This window comes from Micropterus salmoides, unplaced genomic scaffold (genome assembly GCF_014851395.1).
Source record: "Micropterus salmoides isolate LMB-PRFRI ecotype aquatic unplaced genomic scaffold, ASM1485139v1 Ms_hic_scaffold_2, whole genome shotgun sequence".
In the NCBI taxonomy this organism is placed as follows: Eukaryota; Metazoa; Chordata; class Actinopteri; order Centrarchiformes; family Centrarchidae; genus Micropterus; species Micropterus salmoides.
In genome coordinates, this window is record NW_024041150.1 from 54,024,339 (window position 1) to 54,032,562 (window position 8,224).

Here is an 8,224-nt window from a genome sequence, read left to right on the forward strand (position 1 = left end):
GTGTTCATGGATGTTGCTGGAATCGGTACAGACAGAGAGTCCTTGTCTTCTAGTACCAGTGCTGGGAGGAAGGATGCTACTGTAGGCTTAGCAGAGACAGGGAGTGTGGTAGAGGTAGGAACAAAACGGTGACACAAAAATGGTTGTAATTAACTCTATAGAGAAGGACAGTAACAGCAGACAGACTCTAGAACATACTCAGATGGACAGCCATTGTTTTAACTGCATGTGTAAAGTTGTTAAACGTGTGCTCTTAAAACACTCTTGAGTACCAGTCACATACATGAAATGTTACAAATTTGTTACCATTGGTATCATTTACACTAGGGTCGCTGGGGACATGTCCCCATCACTTTTTGAAAGCATAATTGGTTAAATATGTTCTGAAAAATAGCTCAATAGGAAATATGCAATGCAATTTAAATATAGAAGAAACAAATGTGTTTTTGTCCAAGAAAGTTATTTAAGCAACAACAAAAAGCTATTGATTACTGAATTATATTCCATTTTATTTCATCTGTGAATGTTCTCACCTTTAGTTCTTGTCCAGATGTTGACTGCCACAACAATTATTATGAGTGCTGCTAAACCCACAGACACAATGATGAACCTCCAGAACGATTCTGAAAACATTAGAAACATTTTGACTGCACAGTTCAGTTCTGTTGAAATCCTGCAGCTAAAGTAGCAACGAATCACAGACTTTCATCAGCTCACAGTTTTCCCGCATGTCTTTGCTAACTGTGAATGTAGTCGTCTGATTTGTGAGCAGCAGTGGATCTTGTGGCTTGAGCAACAACAACTGAGTGAGACTGACTGAATAAGAGAATATCTCCACCCACAGCCGAGTGTCGCTCTGACATTCAGACTTTAGACTCCAGAAGAGGACAGAGGGAGACTGGAGTTATAAAAAAAAAAAAAACTTTACTTACAAACGATTAGATAAAAGCGTCTAAATGCTCCACTACATCAGAGCAGAAATGTTCAGAGGAAAGAGAGGGAGAATACATGTAAAATAAACCAAATGATTATTTGTTATGACTTTCTGTTTTATACTTTGATGAATGGCCAGTTTTGTCTTTCCAGAAAGTTAAAAAGTCAACAAACAATAAAAAAGTTTGTTTTAGTTCAGTATGGGGAGAGAAAGAGGCTGACAGGAAGACAGAGAGACTCTAGAGAAAGATGAGTTACTACCTTGTAGTTTTGTTGAAGTATCATTAGTTGTTTTGTGGCTGTAACTGATTTTGTGTTTTCAGTTGTTGTTGTTGTTGTTGTTGTTGTTTGTGCGTCACCTGCATGAATGAAATAACACAACCCACAAAACTGTTGAGTTAGAAAATACCTCATGTTTACCATCTGCTGTCACTAAATGAGAAAGAATGATGTCATCTTAAAAAGTCATCAAATAAACAAATGTTTTGGTGGTTTTAGTCATCTTGAACAGCTCAGCATATTCTCACCTGTTTTCTCACCTGAGGACTGAGGGCTGAAGGTGAACAGCTGCACTTTTCCAGAGTAACCATCTGTCACTTCACACTTCAAGTTAGACTTTGATTTGTAACTAAAATGAGAATCCAGGAAAGACACAGCGGCGTAGCAGCCAGACTGTGATGTCTTCATGTCTTTGTTATCTTTGTCCACATCTTTACCCTCATACAGCCACTTCACTGTGTGTTACAGAACTGTTCACGTCGACACAGAGCACCACAATGTCACCTCATCAGCGTCCTTATGTTCAGTCACTGGTGAAGATGGAGATATTGTGAGAGAAAGACAACAAGAGTAAAGTTAACTTCATCACTGTGATCATAATTATTGTAATGTTTCAGTATATTGTTCTAACAAGACAGTTTGAGCTGAAAACATTATGATGGAAATACTCACTGTTAATAACAGACAGATAAACATGAGAGTCTGGAGCTTGTTTTCCTGATATGAACTGTTGACAGTAGTAACGACCAACATCCTCGACTGTGACCTTCTTTATAACCAGAGAACAGTTCTCTGTAACACTCAGTCTGTCTGATTTAGCTTTGGTGTTTTCAACAATCTGCCCAAGATTAATCAGCTCTACTATGCTGGCTTCCTGAACCTCAAAGAGCCATGTAGTATTTCACATTTTGCTGACCGTCTATCACATTTTCACAAGGCAAAGTGACGTCATCTCCAACTCTGACAGTGAAGGAGAGGGGAAGTTTTTCTGCTGCTGCTGTTGAGAAAAATAAAGTGAAATGAGAAAATGTCTGTTATGTTCATAGTTAGTGACGATTATTTCTTTATCCTTAGTTTCCAAGAGTTCACTAAACTCACCACATTAGAAACAACAGATTTGGTTTTCTTAAATCAAATGTAGCTAATAAAGAATCTTTAATAATATTGATCAAGTTATTTTTTACAATGTGCCTTCCATTTATATATGTGATATATGTATTCTTACCTGTAAACTGAAGCACCGCTGAAGAAATAAAGAAATCCATTTGAACTCAACCATCATGATTCTCTGAGTCTCTCCTTCTTCTGTCTCTTGTTCTCGTGCTCAGAACTGTCTGAGTTTCTAAACTAGTGCTTTAGTAGAGAGACGCAGCAGCTACTTCCTGTGGTTAGGATGATGTCACTTCCTCATAGTGACTTTTAGTCTGTTTTAGATTTCAGTCTCTGAATTTCTTGTCGATGTCCAAACAGCCAAAAACTCTGTGACAGTTTTCACTTTTACATTTTAGAAATGGAGTTTTCTCTCATCCACAGTGACTGACAGAGACCCCAAATTAATGATCGGCAATATGAGATGTAGCCGTCAGTAAAGATGTCAGAGGTCAGTGCAGCCTGACAAAGATCCACCTTCTACAAACACATACAACAAAGTCACTGATCTAACGCTGAAACAAACAAACTATATTAAGGCTCAAGTTCACACTTTGTTCATTCCCGTCTATTTGTGACAATGACGTGTTTCACCAACTGAAAAGAAGAAGAAGAGGAAGTTGTAGGTGTGAAGATAGTTACTTAAGATAAACTTGCGATCCTTAGATAGTGTTTATTAGAAAACAGACAGGATCCATGGTGATGTTTGACAGCACACATGAACAGACAGGTGAAGAGTCAAACTCCTCTCCCACCAGAATCTGACTCCTGATGTCCATGGTGCAATATGGTGATACTGTAGCAGCTGCTGAAGAACACAGATAAGATGATATTTTACTGATTAACAACTGAGCTCTGGAGATGACTAATGATGACCAGATGAACATCAGAAACACATGAGCTCACAGGAACAGATACTCAACTCTTTATTATGACATAAGACAAAGAGGCGCTTACTGAATTCTGTGTAAAACTACTTCTGTACTTTTTTTTTCGCTTCACGAGCTGATGGATGAACCAGTCGTCTGTGATCCCTCTGAGTATTTAATTCCTACTACTCTTCTCCTACTCATTCTCCTGCTCACCCAGCCTCATCTGCCAATCTGCTGCAGACAACACCCTCATCATGATGGGCATACATCCCTTTCACATTTTCTAAAATCTCCTATTTCTTTTCCTATTAATTACTCTTTAAGCCTCTTTTCAATTAAATCTCTCCTGACTAAGCTGATATTTTCCCTCTGTTTAATTATTAATAAACACCCTAAGACTGAAGGCCTTTTCATGTACCTACTCAATTCCTTTCCTCCTTTCCTCCTTTCCTCCTTTCCTCCTTTCCTCCTTTCCTCGCCTCCTCGCCTCACGTCTTAGTCCCTCCAGCCCGAGGAGCAAGCGGAGAAGTTGAGGAAGAGACGCGAGGAGAGAAGAAGCCTGGTATCATCAAAAGGTGTATGAATAACACGTGATTTCTTAAGTCATTTGGCATGGTATCCAAACATAGTTGAGGCAACAGGCATTTACTGAAACAAGACATCCTTGCTTCGGAGATGTCATTTTAAAGCAAAGTCATTTAAATATGATGCATGGCACATGTCCATTGCTACAGCATACCGCTATGAAATCAGTCAGATGAGCATGTCAGTTGTCAACATTATGACATGTAGAAAGAAAAATCTTGAGGTTGCAAAACACATTATAGCATCTGTTCAAAGAAGCAACAGCCACAGGTTACAAAATCATGCGCTACACAGAAATTCAGTATAGTTAACTCCCAGGCTTTCTTTTTGGCTGTGTGCCTTTTGTCTGTAACAGGAGATCATTTCCTGAGGTGAGAGTTTCATCATCACAGTAAGAAATAACAAAAGTAAAATTGATCTTAAATGTAGCCTACAGCCCCAATTGCATCACCCATTGCGTCACATGATTATTCTCATGGAATGACATTTGCAGACTAAATACTATTATTACTGTATGACAACATGAAATGAGGATGCGTTTGATGATATTACAGCTTCATTTGACATCAGCAGCTGTTTTGCACTCGTCAATTCATGAGTTAAATGGGTGTGATGTGCAGATCGACTCTGACGTCATCTGAATCATCCACGGGCCAACCACCTGCTATTAATCAGAATAATCCTTTTTAAAACCCTACATTCAGCAACATAAACAGTAAGGTCAATGTTCTATAAGTTCAGGTGGAGCCCTCTACTGGACTCTTTGGGTAAAACCTCCTCTACTCACACACACACACTCTCAGCCAGTGAAAACACAGCCACCCAATAGGACACCTCTACCGATATGTGCGGACCGTATAAATAGTAATGTCCCAGTACCACAGCACCAAGCACCACATCACCTTAGTGACAGGCCGCCCCTGAGACGGTTCCTGGACTGATATGGGTTTGGCCTGGCCATTACCACCTGAGCTGAACATCAGGCACAGTCGGTGTACTATGCTTGTTTACTTCTGGTAGTCACCAAAGTCCCTCCTCACAGATCAATCAATCAATCAAGTTTCATTTAAAGTGCAAAATCACCAAAAACATTGGAAAAAACTGATATTGCAACAATTATCTTTTCTGCGATATATATTGCAATATAAAAAATACAGGAATTTCAAGCATCCTAGAATTTTGTGTGTGGGTTTGGGAAAATGTATAGAAAATTTAAATAAATAAGCTGAAAATTGTCTTTTTGAATAGTACTTTTTTTGAGTGCAGACTATGCTTTCTTGAGCTTTAATGCTTTTCTTTTTGCAATCAAATCCACTGTGTGGTCATCCATCTGTCACGCTCTGCCGGTTTTGTCCATCCTTTGTGTTGCACTTTTGGGTTTGATATCTGCCTTAGTATGTTGAGTTTTGGGTTCTGTCCTGTCTGGTGTCCAGTATCTGCTATGTAGTCTGTTGTGTTTTGAGTTCCTCTGAGTTATTGTGTGGTCAGTTCATTATCTGTTATTTAGTTGGTCTTTGATTCCATGTCATGTTCTTGGTCTTGTACGTTAGTTCATGTCTTTAGTGTTTACTCCGGGTCTTGTGTTCTCTGTTAAGCTCTGTACTGTGTTCTAGTTCTGTGTTCTCGCTTATTCACTCTGCCCCAGGTCTGCTTGTCATGTCAAGTCTCTCTGTTTTCCCCTGCTCTCTCTCTCTCTGCCTCGTTAGTCTCATGTCTGTCACCTGTGTTGCTCCCGCCCTGCTCGTTAGTCCCTGTGTATATATACCTGGTGTTTCTGTCTTGTCTTTGTCTGGTCATTGTTCATGTTACCCCTCAGTCTGTTGTGCGTGTACTCTCTGCCTGCCTGTAACCAGCCTTGCTTGTCTTGTCTCCCTGTACTTTTGGATTTCTGTTATTCAGCCACTCACCTGTAAGTGTGCTCCCTTTTGGTTATATTAAAACCCTTCGTTGAACTATACCTGCTCCGCTCTGTGTCCTGCGTTTGGGTCCTCCAACCTGCCTCCACACAACGATCGTGACACCATCAGTGGTTTTCTCCTGTTCCTTCATTATTTTGAAGTTGTTGTCGACAACTAATGGTGGCGGGGCCTATTTTGGCTGTTTGATAAACTGATCACGAACAATATTGTGACTGGCGGTTTGCTGTGCATGCAAAGCCTGCTTGTCACCCTAGGAGAGAACTCTGAAACTCAAAACCCAAATTGGCAAACTGGTTCCATAATAGAGGCACTTGATAATAAACGCTGTGGCTCCCTCTCTGACCTTAGGCACCACAAGCTGCCATGAATTTTGAGAGCGCAGTGCTTTCTTTGGGCAGTAAGGTATGAGGAACTTTTTGAGGTAAGCTGGTGCCTGACCATGTAAGGCTTTGTAGGTAAGCAGAACAATTTTTAATTTTCTGGGTTGCACCTGCGAGCACAGATTCTAAGAAGCGCCGACACATCCAAGAGATAGAAAAGCACAAATGGGCGTCATGAAGACCACAATGCGTTGCAGATCTCTTCAACACTCTGCTGACGCTGCCACACTTTGGATGAAGTGTGCACGGATCGCAGTGGATGGGTCTGTTCCTGGCAGCACATAGTCTTGGAAGATACACTCGCAAAGCCATCCAGCCACGCATCAGGGTGCTTTGAACCACTGTGTCCACTTATATCTGAGAGGACACTTTAGCTTGCTGGTGGTGTGCGGGAGAACTAAAGAGAGTGACCTTGTCTCAGAATGCCATCCATCTAGCTTGACAGCATACAGCGGCTATTCTGCATGGAAATGTTGCAGCGTTGTGAATAAAATGCAGAATTAGCTCGCACCCTTTCTGGGACGTCTTTCTCTCTTCTCTGGCTGTTAGTGCTTCATTTCAGATGTTTTTGATTTGGATCTTTTAACCTCTAATGATGACCAGGGGTGCCTCCAATAAAGTTGGCAACCTTAAGATTATGGCTGCAAACCCCTCACACTACCGGATTATTTGGGCCTTTAATCGGTTTCAACCAACCTCGGCTAAAAAAAAAACTAAAAAAATAGTCGGGAGGGATGAATTGAACCCAAATTCAGTTATCCTCTCTTGTGCGGCCAGCATTAGACGCAGGAGAATGGGCACGCTGTCATGATTTGTTCTTGTCTGCTCTGTGTTTCTGTATCTCTATCCTTGTTTTAGTCTGCAGTGGTCAGTACCTATCAAAAGTGGTCCAAGGAAAGAAAAGCTGTGAACCGGTGACAAGGTCATGGATGGCCAAGGCTCAATGACGCATGTCGTCCGATCCAACAGAAAAGCAGTCAGATTGCTGAAGAAGGTAATAGCGGTCAGAACACACAGTACACCCCGGTTTGTTGTGTGTGGGCCTGCGTAGCTACAGACCAGTCAGTTTGCCTGCACTGACCCCTGTCCACTGTTGAAAGTACCTACAATGAGCATGTGAGCATCAGATTTGGACCACAGAGCAAAGGAAAAAGGTGGCCTAGCCTTATGAATCACTTTTTCTATATCAAATTGATGGCTGGATATCATAATGTTGCATTAACCTGCATCAGTCTGTCTCATTTAATGTTGTGTAATTTCTGTGTTGTGCTGTTTGTCTCTTTTCCAGGTTCTGGGTAAACATGGTGATGATGAAGATGATGCAGAGACTTACAGCACCGTGAAAGTTCCTCTTCCTGGGGAACACGTGGCACCAGGATACACTATGGAAAGAGGACAAGCCAGCGGAGGCAGTGTGATGCTTTGACATTTAACCCCAAGTTGCAACTTCTGACATATGTAAAAATAGTAAGTCGCTTTGGATATAATCGTCAGCTAAATGTAATGTGAACATTCTGTTAAAGAATGTTTTATGCAAAAATGAGATGATCTCTATCCTGAAATAAATTCAATTCATTCCCTGATGGCAGTGGCCTCTTTCAGCAGGATAATGTGTCTGTGTACTGTGTATTTCAGTTGTTGCTTTATTTGAGTATCTGGAATTAACACCAGTGAAAATTTAACCCTTGTGGTGTTTCCACATTTTCCTCTCATTCAGCTGTTTAATTCAACTCTCAAAAGTGACTCAGTCAAGAACAAAACTGTCCCACTTCCTCTGAGTTTGTTTTAATTACTTTCATACCAGAACATAAAAAAACACAGCACTAGAACATTAAAGTGCCTGACATCAAGCTAAATGTCCCATATATTATGTTCAGTTACATTTCAAGCAGCCAGATAATGTTGTTATTGTGCTACTAGTTAACCTACTGCACCCCCTTCTGGACTAAAAGGCTTTTTACAGCAATACATCCTGAACATTATCATAAAAGAAGTTGAATAAAAACATTTATCAGTTATCAATGATATGTAATGAATAATAATATGAACTGTAACTACACTGTTGTCTCTTATTTGTTTGGTTAGTTGACGGTGGCGTAGAGGTCGC

General features: G+C 40.6%; 1 long non-coding RNA gene across 1 annotated transcript; it reads left to right on the plus strand.

Moving 5' to 3' along the window:
• The first annotated feature begins 7,061 nt into the window (after positions 1-7,061).
• On the plus strand, positions 7,062-7,692 carry LOC119912768. The gene is made up of 2 exons (XR_005446221.1): positions 7,062-7,111; positions 7,406-7,692. It is a non-coding gene; the product is annotated as an uncharacterized LOC119912768 (long non-coding RNA).
• Positions 7,693-8,224: the final 532 nt, after the last annotated feature.